The sequence below is a fragment of the Triturus cristatus genome, unplaced genomic scaffold (genome assembly GCF_964204655.1).
Source record: "Triturus cristatus unplaced genomic scaffold, aTriCri1.1 SCAFFOLD_147, whole genome shotgun sequence".
In the NCBI taxonomy this organism is placed as follows: domain Eukaryota; kingdom Metazoa; phylum Chordata; class Amphibia; order Caudata; family Salamandridae; genus Triturus; species Triturus cristatus.
In genome coordinates this window covers 1543224-1567048 of record NW_028187462.1, presented here as the reverse complement: position 1 = coordinate 1567048, position 23825 = coordinate 1543224, and the positions used below count along the sequence as shown (strand labels likewise).

At 40.8% G+C, this 23825-nt stretch overlaps 2 pseudogenes across 2 annotated transcripts in view; one reads left to right on the top strand and one right to left on the bottom strand.

The window, feature by feature from the left end:
• The window catches only part of LOC146771168 (uncharacterized), an 821319-nt pseudogene that overhangs the window by 303321 nt on the left and 494173 nt on the right, over positions 1-23825 (top strand). The window lies entirely within an intron of this gene.
• Positions 307-23560, bottom strand: LOC146771170 (G2/M phase-specific E3 ubiquitin-protein ligase-like; annotated as a pseudogene). The gene is made up of 7 exons (XR_014975177.1): positions 23449-23560; positions 11652-11753; positions 11251-11564; positions 7603-7784; positions 6447-6619; positions 2143-2357; positions 307-912 (listed from the first exon to the last, which is right to left on the bottom strand). The product of XR_014975177.1 is annotated as a G2/M phase-specific E3 ubiquitin-protein ligase-like (transcript).

Below are 23825 nucleotides of genomic sequence, written 5' to 3'. Positions count from 1 at the left end.
CAAAGTAAAGCTATAGGTTAGATGATCAGTTGCTGCTTTGCAGGCCAATAGATGACTTCTGAGTATACATACCCTCACACTACCTCACTGAGAAGCCTGCAACTGCTTGCCATTGTTACAATTAAGAGTGAAGTGTTAAAGAGATTGTACATAGCCCAGTTTGCACAGCCAAAGGTTCACTGTATCCCTTTACATCAGAGGTACATTACCACAGGCCTTAGGCCCAGTTGCCCCTGCTTGCCCAGTGGTCACTGAAACAGGGTCTGACACAAGACACACAAAAAGCATGAAACCAAGAACTCAGTCAATCTGAAGAACTTCTATTTATTGACAATCAATGTAGATTTATTGGTAAAGATAGTTTAGAAAAAAACTTTATTCATCATTGCAACAACAAACATTGACCAAGTTTTAGGAACAATATTTTTTTCTAAATGCCATGATAAAGAAGACAGGAAGGGAAATAAATGTGCTATTCTCAAGGCACAGAGACCTGCCCTGTGGCTATCAGGTGATTTTACAGAAGCCTAATGCCCTTGCATTTCGTAAGCTGCCACAAGACTCACACCTTCCGCGACAACGGCATGATCAATCCTTTGTATCCATAACTACTTTGTCATATATATACATTATACCCCTCATTTCAATATGATCATTAGGCTTGTCCAAATCCTGGAGAATTCAGTATCCCAAAGTCCGTGTTTGTTTTAAATTCTTCATAGGATATTGAAAGGGGGAGGCGCAACACATTTCCACAGGTGTTTGCCTCTGGAAACATAGACATTTCAACTTGGCCATCGCATGCATGTAGAAACTCTATTGATGGTTGAGGATTAAAGCCAAGTGGTGGAACTGTGTTAGCGCCAGTCACAAAACACAGAATGTCCTTTAATTTGGCTTCACATGCAAGCTCTAAAAGAAAAAAATATATATATATGAGTCAAACTAGTAAAATTGTGATTACTGCAACAATTGTGATTGTTTTTTATTTCATCTGCTAAATGAATACTTCAGTAATGGTTGACATGTGAATAATAAAACCAATGATGATTTGCTGTGCTTCATTTCACCAAAAACTCATCAATTCGAGATTATCTGTTGTTAACAACAGATAACACTTCAAGATCTGGTGTGAGAGTATTTTACCATTTCCACAATCCTGCTCGTCTTACTCTCCCTTTAATAGAAGTCTTCCCATTGTTCAACATGGAGTAAGCATAGGTATTCCATGCTGGTAGACCTGCATCTGACACTCTCTCTGAGTCTTCACACACACACACACCACTGTTTATACAAACAATGCCGATAAGCCAATAACCTTATCTTAAAGGCTTGGGGCTGGAGGTAGCTGCAATGTCCACTGTGCAAAGGCTTTACTCTGTTAGAGACCCACACAGCAGACCCAATCATGCTCTATATCGATTTGTATTACTTTTCCTTGATGCAGTACATGGAATATACGTCGTTACTTCACATGCGTTTAGTACGCATGCCATTACTACGCGGTCGTTAGTACGACCGCGTTTTTAGTTTGCATTCCTTTCCTACGCAATTCGGAACAACGAATTGCAGTAGGGGGTGCTGGATGTTGGAATAGTATAATTTACTATTCCAACTCCAGTCTATGCGGACACTAGGGAAGGTGTTAGATTTTAAATCCAACACCTTCCCCCCCCTAACGCAAGTCGCTGTTCCGACTTGCGTAGTAAAGGTTTTCTAAGTAACAACGCGTGCGTACTAACGTCCGCGTAGTAATGGCATGCGAAGTAATGCATGCCTGGTAAACGCCGTTTACCAGTACATGAAGCATCATTGTAATGGGGTAGCTACCTTTTTACTCCCTGGACACTACAATTAAGCTTGAACAACATTAATAATAGACATATCGTGCAAAATAAAGATTGAAATAAAGCAGGCATAGACTTTACAATTTTGGATGCATTATCCTTTTGTTCTTATTATAGATTTTACTCTGTGCAAATAAAACGGGTTAGTATGTCCCTCCTTAACTCTCTTTCTCTACAGTATCTTTCGGACGTCTTTGACACCATGTTTGTCATAATAGGCTGGTTTAAATTAGAGTTTCAACAGATGTGTCTCATCAATAGTTGAGCTATAACATAATGAAAAAATTTCACTTGCCTTCACAATCTTGGAGGTAATCTCTCCAGTAAGCAATGATGTGTTCTTCCTGTAACCGATGGTTTCTGCCTGATGAACTGAATTTAATGTTAAACATGCCATTAATGATATCAGTGGTGATTTCGTGTTCCATCCAAATGAATGCCTCTTCAAAAAGTTGTTTATGAATTTCCATGGCCTGAAGTACTCCCAGAGTTTTTAACCCCTCCTTTAATCTGCAATAAAGAATAAAGAATACCTAACCATAAATAATCAGACTATTGGTCAAACTATAATGTAAAAGTTATTATGAAATTAATATATGTCTATGACGCATCTAAATGTCCTTCAGTGCCCTATGTTCAAGCTGTTCGCAAAAAGTTCTGTCTAAATAGAAACATCTGAAGCTAGCTGTAGGGAAAACACTGACAAAGGCAAATTCTCTTTCTCCTGTGGTCTTGTGATGAATTCCTAGCAGCAAGGTAGCACACGACCTGCAGGTTTTCTTAAAAAAACGTAACCAAACCCAGCAAGTACATTATTAGAGGGCAAACTGTTCATTTTCGGAGCTTTTTGGCTGCCAATTTTTGACTTCAAACTGTTGACCCGGTGGAGTGTGTGAATGGGACCTTAGAGACTGTGCTTGGACTTTTAGCAAGGCCGAGCCAACCCTGCATAATAAATAGTTATTTTATGCATTAGATGAAAAGACCACCTGGGCAAGGTGATTTGTAGCTGTTGATGTCTGCAGGCTTCACGCTCACATCAACCGTGGAAGTTCACTGGAAGGTAGGGGGCTAGAGGTGGAAGTAGATGTCAAAGAATAGATTTTGACTCTTAATTCTGGGTGAATCTGTACTCCATAAGCCATCTACTTTATGAGGAGTAGAAAGCGTTGCATTTCCAAATATTTTTTTCAACAAACTGTTAAAATATTATATAGAATGATGAAAACTAAAATATAGTCAAGGTAACCATATACAGACAAGCGCAAATTTACTATTCTTAGGTATGCATCGAATTACCTAGACATCTATTTATTGATATTTTTGCAGTTGGATAAAAAAAATACTCGTTAAATTGAACACCTTACAGAGTTTGCTAACCAACTGTTTGAGGCAAACAAGCACTGCGATACCGATACCAAATTCTGTTTTTGAACATTAGAGAATGGCCTCAATAAACACTTATTAGGGCACATGCACAAATCATTGGCAGCAAAACACTAGTCACAATTTGTGACCATTACATTTATGATTTCCGACCTATATGTTGATTTTTAAAATTCTACTTTGGAGTGGGTCTTAATTCGACCTACATCATGACTATTAAGGAGTTAAATTGAAAACTGCAACTTATTACAATATGTAGCTGTCAAACCATGTCTCTGATCACCTTTAACTAAAATAAACTTAAGAAAAATAGCAACCCATTTTCACTAAAGCAACAGGTAAGTTATAAAAAGGGTTAGTTTTTCCAAAGTCTCTTCGAGATTTAGCAGTGGATCTTCAGCCCACAGCCTACTCTAGAGCAAACCTTTTTTTTAACCTTCACAAAGGTGATGGAGTATTCCCTTTTGTAAATGCAATGCTACCTCAATTTGGGAGCCAATAATGTCTCAATACTTTAAACATGATTTTAGTCATAAAATGTTGAATCATCTCATATTGATTCAGTATTTTTGAAGTGACACCTACAATACACTCCTTCAAAATATCTAATTTGTATGGAGTCACAAAACCATTTTAGGAACTTTTACAGACTGTTTTATGATATTGAAGACAGTCACTCAGACAGTTTGTGACCATAAAAAATGTACATCTTACTTTTGGTTAGTAGAGAAGCATTGAAAAAAATCAACACAGATTTTATAGTATTTTAACCATATAACTGAAATAAAATCAAAGTAAATTCGAAGGGATGAGGTTTGGCATTTTAGCCAAATGAACATGAGGCTCTGTGGGCCTAAACTCATCTGTATGTTTTTGGGAAGCGACTAAGACTACCAGCGTCTGAACTGACTACATCAAGGATTGGCAAAAGCAAAGGGTTTGTGAATGTATCTGGATCGAGCAACGACGACACACTGATAGTGAAGAACCGGAACAGGACACACCATATCGCATTAAAAATGGTGGGCGCCACAGAGTGAGTGCCTCACTAAGCAACATTATAATGCAGCCAGAGCATGGACAGCACCTTAATACCTGGCCTTTGTTCTGCTGACAAGTGATAGTTAGTCATCCTGTCTACTGCTGGAAGGGGGGACAAGGTGAAAATACCTCAGCTGTAGGCTGCCTATGTCCGACCCTGGTAAGATGGCGCCTTAGAGACACTTGGTGGATTGAGGGGACAGATATTTAGCATGGCTGGGATCAGCAGTGACCCGAATTGGCTGAGCAAAGATGTTGTGATGAGGCAAGACAGCATGGCACAGTTATTGCCCTGAATTAAATCTACAAATTTGTGCCTGCCTGATGCTCCCCTGTAAACAGAACGTACACATTTTAATGAAGATATCTGCTTCTGGTGCTTGAGCAAGGGCTTCCCCTTTAACACAAGCGCAGACTGGGGTCCGATTTGTACGCTGAACTCCTTGAGCTTGTCGGACCGACAAGGGATAGCTAATCAGTGGAGAGTTAACACACCTGTATTCGAATATAGAACCGCTTGCCACCTAATAAGGCAATTAAGGAGCTTAAAATGCACAAGGCCGGGGGGCAATATCCGCTCATTACTCCCCAAACTGCAGTGGAATTGCCACAGTTAGTCTCCGGAGGGGCAAAGCTGCCGATTGATGCCAGTGCGGGCCGGACGAGGCCGTGGTGACTTGGCAACGCTAACTGTGGCAACGGACCGTGTGAGCCACCGTGAAGCCGGCCGGCTGGGAGCACTTTCAGAGGCGGAGACCCTCGGTGCAACTGGAGGGCTGAGGAACATAGGAGACTCCCCTACTAAGACCGGCGGGAGACCCCGAACTGCAGCTACCGCTCGCCGCGACCCTTGCGGTGCCACGTGTGCGCCACTGGAGATCCGTTGACTGAGGCGGCCTGGAGTCCGGAGAGGCATGTGGGAGCAACTGGGCAATATCGGTGGAGGTGCCGGCTGTGGCCTCCATCATCGCGGCCGTGGAGAGAGCGGAGTGAGGTGGGGGCCCTGCCTTGAGCCGGCCGGGGGTGCGGCACGACGCTGGGCCGCGCTCCTGATTTCCTTGGGGACCTCGCGTGGCCCCGTGCAACAGAAGTGGTGAGGAGCCGGAAACGTGACCAGCGGCATTGATCCCAGCCTGTCCTCCATGTCCGTGCCAGTCGGGCTGTGGCTGGTATTGCACGCCTTTCTCTGGCCTGGGGCCCACTGCATGACTAGAGAGTGAGTTGAGGCGCTGGGGAGCTCTCCGTGACTGTTTGGCGAAATTGTGCTGCGATCTGGTCCCCCTTTCTCGAAATCATTACAGAATTTAAAGTGATACTTGGATAGACCAGGTTTTGCTTTGTTGGGACTATGCTGTAACTTGTTAAAATATTAAACAATTGCTGATCAATTGAATATGTGGAATTGTTTGGGGACAGAGAAAACAACACTGGCGGCGGATCGGAATGAAGTGGACCCTCCACCAGTGTCAATGTGACATCTCAGACTATTTGGACAACCGTGAGACTGTTCAATGTCCTGGTGGATACATTCAAAAACGTTGAGGAAATGTGTGGCCTGCTGATCAAGTTTTTATTCCCCGGGCTGCCATTACTTTTCTATCCCACACACATGCTAGCCCTGAATCTGTTACATTTTAAGAACTCCTTTTGGGCTGCCAAGACTTGAATATGAGAAGTCCAATGCCTCTGATGTTCTGCTGTTTATGCTGATGCCCATTGTGACTATGAAGGGAAGGTAGTTGTTGCATACGTTTTAGTGCAATTTCTATTTGGGGAAGTTGGGGAGGTGGGAAGGCCTTTACCTTTTATTTCTTCCTGTGTTGTTTTCTCTATTTTGATTTGTGTTACATGGGCTGAACCTATGGGATTGTTGGGATTCCTGTAATTTTTGTTAGCCTTCTATTTATGCCCCCTGGAGGAAGGACTGCTCAAGTTGTATTGTAAAATGACAATAAAAAACTGAAACAAACTAAATTTAAAATATATTTGAGCACCATCAAGTGCTTGATTTCTCATTCTGTCATTGGGACATTTCACACAGTGTGAATATGTATGATGCCATTAGGATGAACAGTGATTTACAGTAATTACTTTTTAAAAATGGACATACATGTATTGCAAAGTCAAAATTATATTGTTTTATAATGCATATGCACATAAATATCACTGTACCTAACTAGTGAAGGAACAGTCCTCCCCACAATGTACCAATTGATGATATCTTCCAATAGTTATTTTTTGTCATTCAGAGATTTTAATGAACGGAAGCAACCTGCTACGCTTAGAATTGTGCTGTGTTTTTGAATCAATTCTTGAAGAGTTTCGAGAGACGAAGCATCCTCAATCTATGGAAAAATTAAGATTATGATATTTTGATTAAATAGAAACAAAAAACATTTTAACTGTATCAAAAAAAACTGTAATTAAACCATGATGATGCAGAATAATTTGTCTTGGCCATCTGCTAAATAAACATATTTGTTCAGTAAGTTTAATGTTTATAAAAGTTTAACAGTCAATGGACTAAAACAGTATCAACTGCTACTGTAGTTAACGCCACTGTAGTTTTACACTAGCTACACTCTCTCCCTGAATGCAACACCAACTGGAAAAGAGTGGGAGAGAATTAGACAAAGATGACTAGCAAAATGGCATAATGTACCTGAAAGTGTTTGGCACTGAGTATATTAATCCAGAATACATATATTTAGGTCCTCTCCTATATCACATTGTTTGCAGAAACATGGTTAGGAAGGCCCCGTCTATTATGTTATTAGTCAGTGTTGAAAAACTGTAGAAATTCCAGGGGAGTCTCATGGGGCAACTACAAGTGGTAGTTGGTATGACTGTAGTTATGTGCCTGAAACGTTGTCTTCTTGTAATATGAAGACTCTGACATATCAAGAACATATCACATACTTTTGATTTGGTGGTATCACTAAGAAATATAGATCAAAATTGGGTTACCAGTATGACGTTCTTGATTGATCACTGATGCAAGAATGTGGATTTGTGCATGGCAGTTGAGAGAGTAACAAATACGTAGAGGTTGCTCTGGAAACTTTAAAAAGGTGTGGAGGCCCGGGAATAGACATTCAGGATTGACCCAATTCCATATCAAATAGATGAGTGTCATTTCTTCTCATATTCATTTATAGTACATATGGCAATTATACATAAATCCAAGATACATCAATAACTATTAACTACAAAATTAAACCGAAATGATTTGCATGTTTTTGCCTAATAGACCCTCAACTACGTGAAAACAAAATAATAAAAATTGATAAAGATTCATCCGCACAAATGTTTAGTATCTATTGCTTACCTCTTGCAACATGTCTCGTGTATCTGGATCTACCACATCTACCAAACTGCAATTCACATTTTTTTCATCAGAAACTAAACATCGATACAAAACAGGAGACACAAAATTTGGAGCAGGCCCCCCGTGAACTAGGGAAACAGCCAGGGCTTGCCCAGCAAGGTAATAGTCATCATTTCGCATACCTTAAACAAGAAAAAAGAAATTAAACATAATGTGTTCTGCTTATCTATAAAACATTTATTATACATCTCAAACTAAATTTATTGCATAAAATCTAGAAAATATATTATCCAAGAATCCACGGCCCGATTCACAAAGGTACTTACGTGCAGTAAAGTCAAGTATGCAGAGTCTCGGCATTTGTGGAGAAGCCTTCGCACTCGGGGCTTAATCACTGTACTTGGGACAAAGTCTCCATACTCGGTGCAGAATCTACACAGTTCACAGTGCGGAAATTCTGCCCTAGTACAAGACACCGCACTCTTAACAGTACCTTTATAAATCAGGACCCCAATATATTTAAGAGAGACTAAGATATTTAGACAGATGGCCTGATTACGAGTTTACCCGTTACTTTACGCACCTGATAAATAATTTTACCACAGGGTACATTAAATATTGGTTGTGATAAATAACACTTATTGCTAGTTTGTGGCGAATAGCATGCAGATCTTGGTGTTTAAAGCACCAAAATCTGCATCATACAGTAAATACCCTGTTTTTCTCTCCCATTATCTTTCGACAGGTTTCGCATGGCAAAATTTATCGGAGGTTGAGTTTTTTTTTACATCCAATAATGATCAAATGCAAGATCCTAAAGAAAGACCGCTCTAACCGCCCCACTCGCCAGCATCCACAAAAGCTCCCTCCGCATGACAACCACTGACTTGGACGACGCCTCGCCCCCATGGAACACATCCACTTCCAGACCAACCCCAGAATAACGCTCCATGGAACCCTCGCCTACAGACTGCCTGGCTCCATTCACCAATGTCATTGCTGACCACATTCCATGCACTCGCCTCCACAGACTACATACTACTTAGAGAACTAAACTTCCACCTGGATAACCACCACAACCCCAACACCACCGCCCACCTAGAGAACCTCAGCAACATAGGACTGAAGCTACTTGTCTCTGCCCCCACTCACACAGCAGTACACAAACTTGACCCTGTCTTCGCAGGAGGAAATAGCATCTTCCTCTGTCACATCACGGAACTGCTCTGGGCTGACCACCATTGCATCCACTTCTCCTTTAGAAAACCCACAACACACAAGCACACGCATCGTCTCCCATGCAGAATCTGGAGCAAAGTCTCAGAAGAACACATCACCTCCGCTTTCACCTGCACTCCATCCCTAACTACGACATATGCCAACACTGTGGCAAGCAACCTTCACCAATGGATCGCCAACTGAACCAACACACTCGCTCCCCTCCAGAAGACTACAAGACGACACAACAAGAAAGCAAACTGGTTCACCGCAGCACTCCAAGAATCTAAGCACGCCTGCCGACGACTTGAAAAGACATGGAGAAACAGCAAAACTCTGGAAAAACACACCCCCTACAAAACAGCCACCACGGCATACCACCAACTCATTAAATCCAAAAAGAAGAATTTCCTCCAAGACAGAATCCTCTCCAACACCCACAACTCCAAGGACCTCTTATCCATCATACAGGAATTTGCCAAACCCAACAGCGAAACAACAGACGTCCCTCACTCCCAAGACCTCTGCAACAGACTCAGCTCCTTCTTTCACCTCAAGATCAAGACGCTCTATTACAACTTGGACGACCAAGACCTCTGCACCGCCTCAACCCCCACCCCCAGCAATGCCACCCAACAGATCCTACTTACTTGGACCCCACTCACGACAGAGGACACCCTAAACACCATGAAGAACATCCACTCCGGAGCACCTTCAGACCCCTGCCTGCCACACATCTTACACAGGGCTACCACAGCCATCGCATCCGAGCTACGTTGAACCATCGACTGCTCCATCGTGACTGTCACATTCACCGACAAATGGAAGCGCACCTAAGTCAACCCTCTCCTAATGAAATCCTCCGCAGACCCGACGGACCGGAAGAACTTCAGGCCCATCTTGCTGCTTCCTTTCGCAGCCAAGGTCATCGGAAAGGCCATCAACACCCAGCTAACATACTTCATTGAAGCCACCAACATCCTAGACATCTGCCAATCAGGATTCCGCAGCAACCACAGCACCAAGACCACCCTCCACACCGCAACAGATGACATCCGCGCACTCCTTGACCAAGACCAAACTGCAGCCCTCATCCGCCTGGACCTATCCGCAGCGTTCAACACTGTCTCCCAATGCACACTAACTACCAGACTCCACGACGACGGCAACCAAGGAAAGGCCTTAGACTGGATACGCTCATTCCTCATGGGCAGAACACAGAGAATAAGACTTATTTCTTTCCTTTCAGAACCGACAGAGACCAGATGCGGAGTACCCCAAGGATCCTGCCTCAGCCCCACCATCTTCAAAGTCTACATGGCCCCCCTCGCAAGCATCATCCGAAACCATGGGTTCAACATCGTCTCCTACGCTGATGACACCCAACCCATGCTCTCCCTCACCAAGGACCCCAACATCACCAGGCACAACTTCCAATAAGGGATGAAAGCTGACAAAGTTATTTTCCTTGGAGGATGATTGTTAGGGACATGTCTTAATAATCCAGATTAAATGTCTCCACCTCGTGCTTATATATGTAGTACCTGATTAAAAGGTACAACTCATTCCTGCCCAAAGAGATTTACAACAGTGTGTTTAACCAGGAATAGAATATTACATACTATTTTTGGACCTTCCAGATGTTTCTTTCTTTAAGCTGCAGCATATTCCGAACTTTACCATAAGTAAGTTGCTGTACCCAAAAAGTTCTGCTTTCTCAACACTCCTAGAAGATGTCTTGATGGGCTCCAGTGGAGGAAAGAGTCTATCTTAAGAACTTGTTTTTTAAGATCTGCATCTGCAATGGACTGGAAGACTTTAATTTCTACGTACAACAAGAACTTCTACCGTTATGACCCAACCAGTGTCTCAAGTCTCATGTATCAAACTAACCCACGCAGTGGATTATTGCCTTTGATATTCGGGCCTAAGCAGGATGCATCTGTACAGTTTGGGTGATTATTTCATACACACTGCTGCACCAGAGCATCAACTAAGATTAACTAATGCAGAATCTCTAAAGTTAGCCATTATTTGAAGTACTTGTCAAGGGAATTTTCTCTAAATCGATAACAGTAACTACAGCAGGAAAACCTTAGCCCCTCATTCAATGCAAAGCAAACATAAAATATATAATGGAGTACAGGCTAGCAAGGTTGTTTTACAGGCTGCAAGGGATATATTCAGTGGGTGAAATTGAAACCAGTCTGCTCTTGCTGAATAAATGAATAGTATAGTGCAGTATTCCCTTCACTATTCCACTTTTAGTTAAAATTCTTTGAGAATGCCTGATCAGTGGTATCAAACAAACTTTGAAGAAGTCAGTAAGTAATATAATATAAACATTATTTACACTTCAAATAATTATTCTTTCCCTCATCTAGAATTTGAGCAGTTTAGGAAGGTTGGAACATAATAAATGTACGGTACCTTGGGCATCACAACTGAGTGTCTTCCTGTTTTCGGGTCCCTCAAAGAGTTTGCTGTGTTGTAAATGATGCATTAACAATCGCAAAAATTCCCGTGTTGGACCACCAAAATCAACAGCTCCTTCAGAGTTACCAGAGGAATCAGTAAACATAACAGATATACGGTTGGTTGCTTTATAGGTTTTGCGAAGGAAGGCACGACGTGCTCCATCCCAAATATTTCGCCGATTTATGTTGAACTTGGATGTCTTTTCAGAGTCAATTTGTAAAGCAAGGTTTGATAGTAGATCCTTCAAAGTTATGTCATCGCTCTCACTGAAATACAGGAAATAAAGCTAAGCTATCAAATGTATCAGTTCAAAATTAAACGTATATATTCGGAATTAAACCTTATAAAATTACCTTTTGTGTGCCTCATTTTGTGCAGCAATATTGATATTTGAGGTATCAAACTCTTCATCGTCAGGAATGTGCACATTATCAACCAACAGTTCAGTGTAGCATCTAAAACAGTAAGAATATTGTCAACGATTACTATGTTAAAAAAAACAACCAATGTATCATCCTATAGCTTCCTGTTACAAGTCAACTTTATACATGACTTATAGGGCTACATGTATGAAAGTTAGAAATAGCCATTTCATAATTGCGATTCGCTGTGAATCACAATTAGGAAATCACTATTCCTAAATGGACGTCTTTTGAGTTTAATTACTGGTTTGTAGAGGGTTGAGGTAGGTCGCAATTTGCAGCCCATTAGGAATCGTTGCCATCACAGGGATAGTGGCCTGCTGGGGTCAGCAAACAACCATGTCTGTGATTGCATTTAAATAAAGAAACTATTGTTAGTACCTAAACGCAGCCCATTTTCCTTGAAGGAAAACAGGATGAGTTTAAAAAAGAAATAAATGAAACTTGGAAGTTTCAGTTTTTAAGAGCAGGCCAGTGCTAAACATTTGTACATACCATTCCAATTTCGTATTAGGAAGGGATGCCCTCCTCATGCCCCTTCCTAATACAGAATCACAGAACCCAAATTGCCATTCTATAAAAGCATTTTTGAGGACGCAAACGGCCCGACTCTGTGAATAGGGTTGTTTGTGACTACATGTACATGTTCCTAGGTTTGGATTACTAACGTTTTACCAAATTAAGCAACAATCATCACTAGAGAACTCATTATCAAATTTGTGCACACAAGGTATGAGTATGTTTAATGATTAATTATGCTTAATTGTGTAAGCCAATTTCTTTAGACTTGTAGAAATTGCCAGTCTTGTCTTTGCCCTACACATTTATTTAGCATAGTAGTGCAGATTACAATTTTACCATCAATGCATTTTAATAGACAGAACATGGGCTAGTGGTAGCATATAGTTAAGATCCATACAATATGTAAAACAAGAACAAACTACTAGCGCCATGCCACACACCAAGGGTGTTATAGTTCAGAAGTACATACCTGTGGTACTCCATATTGACTACTAGGCACCTAGACATTTGGTTTTACATTATGCCACACAACTACTGCTTGGGATTGTACATTTTACATTGTTGTATTCCTGCATCATTTAAGTGACTGCTGTACATACCATTACCTGCCTTGATATACTGACTATTTTTTCTTTAAAGTATTTGACCACTTCAGATGCTTTGTACATTAACTGCATTATCCAATAGCCTTACATCACGGGAAATAGCTGGGAAAACACTTCTTCATGGTCCTGCATTACTGGGCTGGTCATGACAAAACTTGCAAGAGAATAACTTTTTTATGAAAGCCAAATACTTTCGAAATGATATGACAATATTTAAAAAACAAGCAAATCTCAAATTGAGTATCTGAAAAGCAATACCGATAATGGTCATCAAATCCTTTGCTAATGACAGTGGGAGGGGGCGGTATCTGAATTGTATGTTCTTCTGTTGTGTTAGCAGATTTGCTGTAATGTTGTCGACTTTCAATGGATCTGAACTACTCAGGCATTCTATTTCAGCAGAATTATTGCTGAAAGGTTCTTCACTTTCCAGCCACATCACCATGTCCGTTTTTTTTATCTATGACTTTATCCTATAAAAACATCAATGGCACATCACATGAATCTTGATGAAGATATCCAAGAAATGCTAGTAATCAAACAATTTACAAATAGCCAGTGTGTAGTAGCCAGGCAAGAACTACTCATTCAGGACAGCATCACACAAGCATTTCCAGTGTTCACTGGCAGCTGACCATACACAAATCCTACTCCTATAAGGTGATTTAAACTGCCTACAAGATCATCCATAGCACAACTCCATATTTTTCAAATATAAATTCTGACATTACATGTGTAATAGAACTCTCAGCTGAAGGCACTTACCATTTACTGACCATCTTGTACTTAATGGAGGCTTGAAAAAATGTGACCCCTTCCTTTCTTCACACACAATATATGAAACATAGTCAAATGTAATTGAGGAAGGCAATAATAACCAGACTATTCTGAAACAGATGCCATCCTTTCCTTAAAGTAAAGTCAGCACACCTGCATTCCAAGTAGAATCTGACCCACTGACAAGACATTAGGCATGAACACAGGCACATGTATTTCTCACTATTCTTTTCTGACCTCCCTGTAAGAGCAACTTCAGAATCAACACAAGATGGTAACAATACTTCTCTGGTCATCACCCACTATTCCAAAGCTCTTGCCACACAGGCTACTAACCTAACCCATTTGTAGATTTCTGTATTTTACTAAATAACCATACTTGTGTTGATGCGCAGTTGTATTTCATTCATCCCTAACTCCATGAGCTGGGAAGTCAGGGCACGGCTTGCCTGACCTTAAAATGGTGGCCGCCGCTGACGACCAGATTTGAAAAAACTGAGTTAAAAGGATGAATATATTGTAAAGCAAACAGAAATCAGACACTTGCACCACTTTAACTGTACATATCACCTTGGTGTTTTGTTGCCTCGCTGCCTGGATGCCCTGGGCACTCTCGAGTTTGGGGATGGCTCCATGCTGATAAGCTGATCTACAAAATGGAAGGATCAAGGAAAGGGCAAGTGAAAGAGGACTAGGAAGTAAAAACAGATAAGGGCATCCAGCCCTCAGATGAGCTTGGTAACTAAGACATCGGCCATATTGGATTGCCTCGGTCTCTTTTATAACACAATTGAAGGGAAAGGAGGAATGGTATGGGAAATTATTTTGAACACTACTTTGGCAATAGGCTCTAAACCAAAGTCAAAATAATTAATCGAAGCTACCTAGACAAGCCGACCATGTATACAGCTGGAATAGATAGTGACAGCTAAGGGAGATCACCACTAAAGTACCTCACACCAACTAGCAAACATGGCCGTTACCAATTTAGAACCAGTGGGCATAAACGCACATGCAATAAAGTATCCAACCATCTTATCTAAGAATGCAGCCAAAAAATTCAAACACAAGCTATTAAGGACAAACCCGGACACGCTGATATCTGACCCCTCCTTTAATCTAGACAATGGCACTATTGTAAATGACCTGATCTTTTTTACCAGAAAAACGGCTAAATGGCGCAATGTCGTCACAGAGATGCTCAACATAAAATCTATGAGTAATATCCCACATGGCACAAGACTTATGATCACACCGTCACCAAGTCTTAGAGCGAACCTATGCATAACTATTTACAAGAACAGAATTGTGCTCATACAAGCAGCCAACAACGAATTAGAAAAATTCGACAACATGTTCTTAACCTTAAAAGAACGTGTAGAGAAATCAAGTACTCAACAACACCAGACCTCACAAGTAGCCACCCTATGCAACGCCAACACTACCACCACAGGCATCATACTACCCAGAGACCTTCAGGAACCCCAACATACAATGCCACTAAAAGACTCTAATGTGACAGGAGGCGCATTGGATGGAAAAGATAAAGAAACAACAGAAATATCCACAAGATATACCAATTCCGATCCGACGACGTTACAGAGGGAAGAACCAACACCGCCCCCACATGATGGGACACCTTCTACGAGTAGGCCAGTCTACGGGAATCTAGAAACAAATGACAGGAAAGATATCACCCCTTCCATATCCCTCTCTACTACAACACAAATGACATTGAGGACTGTACGAAAATTATACCCCACGAACATGGTATTAAGATCACAAGACACAGAGAACACATCTCACACCACACGTAGAGGAAGTACAGACAACCGAACTAATGACAAAAAGAATAGGAAGTCGGGAACAATGACAGATCTAAAACTTTGGGACGCAAACCACGAATCCCGAAATAAGCAGATGCGTACGCCCAATATTTCACCCCGGATTCAGAGTGAAATTGAAGACCTTCAAACACAAATAAGCAATATGTCACAAGACATTCTAAGCACACTGCAAGCGATGGAAAAGATACTTGAAATCACAGTAAGCACTCACTCCAAAGTCGAGCACATCCATAAATCAGTGCATAAGTCTCAAGGAAAGAGCTGTGAGACGACCATGCCATTGTCAAATAGGCATAATAGACCTGACAGAAATCTTAGTTACTTATCTGAAGATGAAACCTTATCCTTACTCCGGACGTATGAACCTACAGACCACAGTAGAGGGGAGGAAATTAGGACAGTCCCAATCAATTCTAATAGAACATCCAGACATAAGGAAAAGAAACCCAATCCTAACAACTTACAACAAGTCCAGCTAACCACCAACTCGCAAGAGCTTAACCCTAGTAGCTCATGGAAACCTCTGATATGCCTACTGCTCAATTGTCGGTTCGCAGTAAAACATGCTTCAGACATCGCTGCCCTCATAGTTAGCCAGGAAATTGACCTAACTATCCTAACAGAAACCTGGCTTTCGGAATCCTCTTCTCCACTCATGGATCTCCTGGTGCCCCCACAGTATAAAATTGTTAGATTAGATAGGCTAAAAAAGACAGGAGGTGGTATAGCCTGCATCCGTCGATCGGATATAGAGGTCAGCCAAATTCATTCTGACCCACTCGAATCCTGTGAATACCTAGGTCTCAAGATAAGATCGTCAGACAATCAAAGATGCAACATGCATGCGCTTTACCACCCACCAGGAAATAATGCTACTTTCATAGACCAGCTAATGGAGATCATCACGGCTAACTCTAACACTCACTCTAATAACATATTCCTAGGCGATTTTAATTTACATTGGGACGACAATAATGACAAACTGGTCAACGCATTTAAAGACTTTTTAACTGAGCTAAACCTTACCCAAGCCTGCACACAGCCAACACACTCGAAAGGAGGAACGTTAGACTGGATAATACCACGAAACAAGGATACTTCAATACGCTCAATTATTCCATGCGACTGGTCAGATCACCATGCCATAACCTTCCTAATACCCACCTTGAAAAAGAACAAGACCACGCAGCCTATCAAAATCAAGAAGTGGATTCGACGACGAAAAGAACTCAGAGAAGTGTTAAAATTGTGAATGTAATTCATTGCACGTTATTTAGAAAAAGTGTTCTATGGTGCTACTGTTGTATGTGCAATTGACAAAATCTATAAAATGTTATTAAAAAAAAAAAAAAAAGAAGTGGATTCGAGACACCAGAGATGCTAATATTGATCTACTAATAGAAAGATGTGAGAAGGACCTAGTTCCGCCTTACAAACTGCAGAATGTGAATGATCTAACAGATCACTACACTACGTCAATAACGGACATAGTCAACTCCACCATGCCACTAAAACTGAAAAGAGTCACAGAGAAAGATAAAAATCCATGGTTTAATGGAACATTAAATGAAGATAGGCGAAAATTAAGACTTGCTGAAAGAAAATGGAGACAGCACCCGTCATCCCCCACGTTGAAATCTCTCAGAAAAATCAGAAACGAGTACAACAAAAAGATCCTCAACTCTAAAAAGGAATTTATTAGATCGGAACTGGACAACACCAAAAACAGACCACGGAAATAATTCGAGATATTAAAGCAACAGTCCAATAAGTTGTCAAAATCGGCCCATGAAACTACTAAAAATCAACTGAGTTGTGAAGAATTCTCAACATTCTTCACCGAAAAGGCCAACACGCTTGAAAGAGAGCTCAGAATGGCATCCGACAACCTTCTCAACCAACCACCCACACTGAATAATGGTACCACAACAATCAAAAATGAATGGACAAAAAACAAGGCACAATGGGATACCTTCAAGCTATATGACCAGAATACCATCGCCAAAACGCTATCGGATATCAAACCTAATAACCACTATAATGACCCACTCCCCTCTAAATGCCTAAAAACAATCAGCCATATAGTCATCCCAATATGGACTAAAATAATAAATGCCTCTCTATCTCAAGGGATCCTTCCAGAATACCTAAAAACAGGTCAAGTCGTCCCCTTCATCAAAAAACCCACAGCGGATCCGGGAGAACCTAATAACTTCCGCCCAGTAACCAATATTCCTTTACTTGCCAAATTAATTGAGAAATATGTGTGCAAAATCAACTGAGCCATCACATCGCAAATTTCAAGCTGCTGGACGACTGCCAGTCGGGATTCAGAACAGGCCACAGCACGGAAACAGCGATCCTACATATTGTGGATGATGCGCTACAGGCCCTAGATCACAATAGAACATGCCTACTAATCCTTCTTGACCTGTCGTCAGCTTTTGACACTGTAAATCATGAAAAACTACTAGCCAGGCTTCATGACAGGATGGGATTGTCGGGAAATGTGCTGAAATGGTTTGAATCCTTCCTTCAGAACAGAACGCAAAGATTCCTGGTCAACCAGACACTATCCCCAACATGCCCAAATTCAATTGGAGTCCCTCAAGGATCCACACTATCTCCATCACTCTTCAACCTGTATGTCAAACCCCTTACAGAAATTCTCAGAGATGCAAGAATATCCTACCACATGTACGCGGACGACATGCAGATATACATCAAGATCTCGTTGCTGGAAGACATCAAGTTAATGAATGAGGCCTTAAAAGTATCTTTACGCTGGTTAACTAGCAATCATCTGAAACTAAATGCACAAAAAACTGAATTCCTATTAATCTCACCACCAAAGAACCAGACAGAAGCGAAAGAATGGACAGAACTGATCACAGCACTAAACTGCACCCCTACTCTAGTCGAATCAGCGAAATCGCTAGGAATCACACTGGACAAGAACTTAGACATGAAAGCCCACATCAAAGCAATGGCAAAAAGTGCCCGATTTCACTTGAACTACATTAGAAAAGTGAAACCATTCATTTCTATGGCAGACCTCAAATTGGCAGTCCAATCTTTAGTTATTTCAAGGATTGAATATGGATGTACAACCCTAGCAGGTCTATCTAAAACTCCCACAGCACCACTAAAAGCATGTCTCAATGTGGCCGTAAGACTTATAACCGGATCGAGGAAATTCAAGCACATTTCCCCACACCTGAAAGCATTAAACTGGTTACCTTACGAAGCCAGAATTCAACTTAAAATGGCATGTATTACACACAAAGCGCTCCACTACAAAACACCAAGATATTTGGCCAAGAAAATTGAACTATCAGGGGGAAACAGACCTGCCAGAAGTGCTAAGGAGCTGTTGCTGAGACCACCCATCTTCCGGAAGAAGAAAACGTATGACAGAGCTTTCTCCGGAGCAGCCCCCAGAATTTGGAACTCACTCCCTCCAAACATTAGGAAAATTCCTTAACACAGCAACATTCAAGAGGGAAGCGAAGATCTTCCTAATGAGTAAGTTCCTTTCGTAAACAAGACAGCTCATCACTAGCACCGTGATATAGATGTTCTCATAACAGTCCTTCGGAATATGTAAAGATAATTCACCAGCTATACTGGGGATAACCATTTACGATTCTATACTACTCGAGACTCACAGATGTAGAATGCTCGGAAAAAGACACTTCGGAACATTTGTATTGGAAGTCCCAGTACACCTTGTGCAATAAGCAGCTCCAATAACTTTATTTGGAACATTGAAGTTAAACATATTAGGGAAATAACTATATATATGTGATTCCTGACATCACACGTTAACCTAATCTTGTCACTGTATATTTATTTGCGAATACTGTATAGCTGCATACCTAATCTACCTCATATCACTGTAAATCGTCCTGCTATTCAAATTGTATCGTTAACCTACCTCATGTAATTGTGAAGCGCTCTGATACCCAAGGATCACGTTCGCGCTATATAAAACTCTTTAAATAAATAAATAAAAATAAATTCACCTCTGCATCTTATACACACATACAGACATTAACTCACTCACGCACTCTGTATAAGCAATCAATTGTTCACATTTGTTGGCAGTCACTCCATATAGAGTAAGAGAGAACCGCATAGGCTGGTGATACATAGCTATATGAATATAGTTAAATATTGGACTATACTGTTTAATGCCCAAATTAAAACAAAGTGGATCATATTGAATTATGTTATAAAGTAAAGTTGTATATTCCTATCTACATATTAAGTAATGTTCCTCCTTTTTATTTTCGGTAACAACATAGTGCCAGATGTAGGTGGCCAAATCCTGAGCAGTATTTCTGCGTTACCGACTGGTATTTGGCCGAGTGCAATGTAGGTGAGTTGAAACCTACTTGCAAAATAAGGAATCGCATAATAGCGATTCCTTATTTTGCTCTTGCATTTAAGGAATCGGAAATACCGATTCCTTAAATGCAATGTAGTGCACTTCAGCCTTAAGGAATCGCTAATTACCACCAACTTCAAGTTGGTGGTAAGTAGCGATTTCCTTTGAAAAAGCACTTTCTTGCTTTTTTAAATGTGCTATGTGGCACACATCCATGCCCTTAGGGCATGTATGTACACCACATGTGCACACATGCACATTTCAGGGGTGCAACAGGGTATCCTTTGGACACCCTGGCACCCTTGAAATAGCTCCCGCTATTAGCGATTCGGTAATACCGAATCGCTAATAGTGAAAATCTTCTTATTCAGTCCTATGGGCCTCCTAGCCCATAGGATTGAATGGGTAGGTATTCCTTAATAACGAATCTCAATTACCGATTCGTTATTAAGGAAAGTTAAGGAATCGCTAATATTTTAGCGATTCCTACCTACATTCCATTTAGCGAGTCCTTAATAGCGATTCGATAGAAATCGCTATTAAGGACTCGCTAAATTGAAGTTACCTACATCTGGCCCCTAGTACAGTATTTTACTTCCGGCTTTAGATAGATATTGCTATGCTATAAAAATATTTTTCTATCTAACTGCACTAGAAAGAAGATGCAATATAAAAAATATTATGGGAATATGGAAATGCATGCATATGTATTAATAGACCTGTTTCCTATACCTTTCAAAAGAAACCACAGAGCATACTTTATGCAAGTATTACTTACAGGCACCTGTGAATCAGGAAGTTGAAGAATTTGCCTTGATGGTTGTAAATAGACTGATTTCTGTTTGAAGAGTTTTGAGATTATAAGACCTGACAGACTCTGTTTGTCCATTAGCAATGGCTGCACTAATTTGTTATGGCATGGCATCAGACGTTTTATGCTATAAAAACAAAAAGTGGATTGTTAGTTTAACTACACATGAACTTTAAAATTATACATTTCAACATATCTCAAAATATCACAAATGTTAAATCTGCATCACTCAGAATATCATCCATGAAGGGAGAAGTAAACCTGTTTGTCAATAAGCTGACCAACTTTTATCAATGCTGACAATCTGTTATACCTGTCAGCCTTAGAGTGGTCTTCCCCCAGACTTTTTGCTTATTTACATCCACTTTTTAATGATTGTTTTTGTTGGACTTAGGACTCTGACCACTGCTGACCAGTGCTTAAGTGTGCCTGTGCTTCTGCCATAAACCTGGTTTATCCACAATTGGTATTTTTAATTTACTTGTAGGTGCATTGTAAAATGGTATTCCATATACCCAGGGCCTGCAAATTAAATGCTACTAGTGTGCCTATTGCACTGATTGTGCAACCCACTCAAGTAGCATATCAGACCTGTCTTAGGCCTGCCACTGCAGGACTTGTGTGTGCAGTTTCCCCTTTATTACAAATATGTCACCCCTAAGATAGGTCCTAGGTAGCACATAGACCTGTAACAATACTCTGTCAGAAGAACTGCTGTCACTGTTCTGGACTGCTGATCTTGAAAACCTGCTTTTCTGCTGTACTGCCCTTCTGCCTGCTGCTCACTGGCCCTGCTGAGTGACAGCTGGACTCTGCCTTGCGCCCAAAGTGTTCTCCAAGGGCTTATTTGATTTCCTCCTGTTGTTTGCGACTCAGCGATATCAAAGTCTATAATCTTGCTCCTGTGCCTGGTCCATTGGAAGTGGACCCAGATACTTGCTCCAGAGAAATGATGCATCCATTGCTTGTATGAAGCAGAACCTGATGCATCGTACCTGTGACAGGAGTTGAATCGGCACATTGCTTCAGAACCAATGCAACGCCTGTGCAAACTGATGTTCGGAACATCGCACTCAAAACCAACGCATCTAGTTTTTGGCACTTCGTCTTCGGAACCGACGCATTGCCACCCTCTGGGAATCGACATGCCGCTCCCCTGCGCTCCGCATCTCGCTGTTGCACCTAGGATCAAAGTACTATGTTCACTGGACCTGCTTGGCTCTTGTCCCTGGTCTCTGATCTATCACGTCGGCCTGAACTGTTGACTTTGCCCCAGTCCAGCGTGACCAGATAACCCAAATTAGTGCATATTGCTTGTAAAGACTAGTCCTCTTTTTATTCTTTATAAATTCATAACTCCACTTCTACTCTTTCAATTTATGTTGGTTTGTTCTAGATTAATTTATAATATTATTGCCTGTTTTTCTAAACCTATGTGGAGTGTTTCTGTTGAGTTTTCATAGTGTTATTGTGTGTTGTGTAGCACAAATACTGTACACGATAACTATTTTGATTTGCCTGACTGCTCTGTGCCAAGCTACCAGAGGTTGAGCACAGGTAATCTTTTAGTGTGTATCTGAGATACCCTTAATAGGATTGTGGTTCCTGCTTAGACATGGTGCATGTCTTTGCCAACTAGAAACCCAGGGTCTTATTTACAAGTCCCTTGCGGCACAACTGCGCTGCCGGAGCATCACTTTTGTGACCTTACAGAGGCGCCATGTTCAGATCTAGATCTATGGGACCATTAGAAGCCACTTTACATGGCTTTTCATGGCTTCGTAGATATAGAGTAAAGCAAAGAAGCGCAAGTGCTGACTTGCCTTACTTTGTGTCAAAGAGGCAGTACATTCTCTAGAGCATGCGTAATGAGGAGAAATGTTTACATTTCTCATTTTTTCCACTTTGCATGTGTGCTGCATTCTGCAGCAAACATAGAACAAGGAAAATGCCTCTAATGATTGTTTTTATCCAGGAAAGTTCCCCTTTCTGCACGAAAAACAATCACGCTAATAACGCAGACACCCTTGCACCATGATGCGAGGGTGCCTGCGTTGGTTTATAGCTGTAAATTGTGTGCCGGCGTGGGCTAAAAGGACTTGAAATGCACTGTTTCTTGCAAATACGTGGCATTTCCTGCCCTTTCGAATTGGCGTTGGGCAGTGCAGCAAAATGACTTGCGGCACTTCCCAACTCCAAATCTTTAAAAATATGCCCCCCAGTTTCAAACACCATCTATATATTGGATGGGAGGTAGTGCTGTGGATAAGAATTGAACAGTTGGAACTGCTTATCTTACAGCATTCTAATTGTCACTATATTGATTGTACAATGTGCTATGCTTTTCATTCACGTCAGTGGTCCTGAGTCCTCCAGATCTGAATGTAGTGAAGATACGCATCTATATTTTAGATCACTAGCACATTTATTACATTATTTGTACTCCTCCTTTTAAGAATATCACTCCATTAACTATTGTGATCCGTATAAAAAAGGAGTTATCATTAATTGACACCTGCAGTTAGTTTCTTTCCCCTGTCTATCTGACCATTGACACTCATTATTTCTTAAATTTCTTTGTATCCATATGTTATTTTCCATACACATAACCAAAAATCTCTTAATACATTGAAAGTATATGGCTTTGATTTACAAAATAGATTAAATGCAAGACTGTTACCTAATTAAGTGGAAATAGATAACAATTCCATATACAACTTGCTGATATTTTCAAAATAGTATTGCATAAAAATATGCGAAATGAAAATTGTCTTACTCAATATTGTCAATTTTGGGGCTAAAAGCCACACGGAGTTGGTCCTGCACCTCATAGTTAGTCCATAATTTGTTAAACTCAAATGTTGTGATGATATGTCCACTCTCATAAAGAAATTACTTCGTTCCTTGCTTCACCACACTCTCGTCGTGAGGACCAGATAAAAGAATTACTTCCTTAGTGAATGTAGGAGGCCCACGAAAATGCCTGAAATGCAAAGTCATGTCCAGATGTCAATTATATATTTAGAAATTGAATATAATTCTACACTTTGTACTATATCACAATTCAAGAACCAGTTGCTGTGAAGTACCAAGAAAAAACTCTCATTAGATCAGAAAAAAAGAACATTTGAAGGCACAATGGTCCTGAAAGAG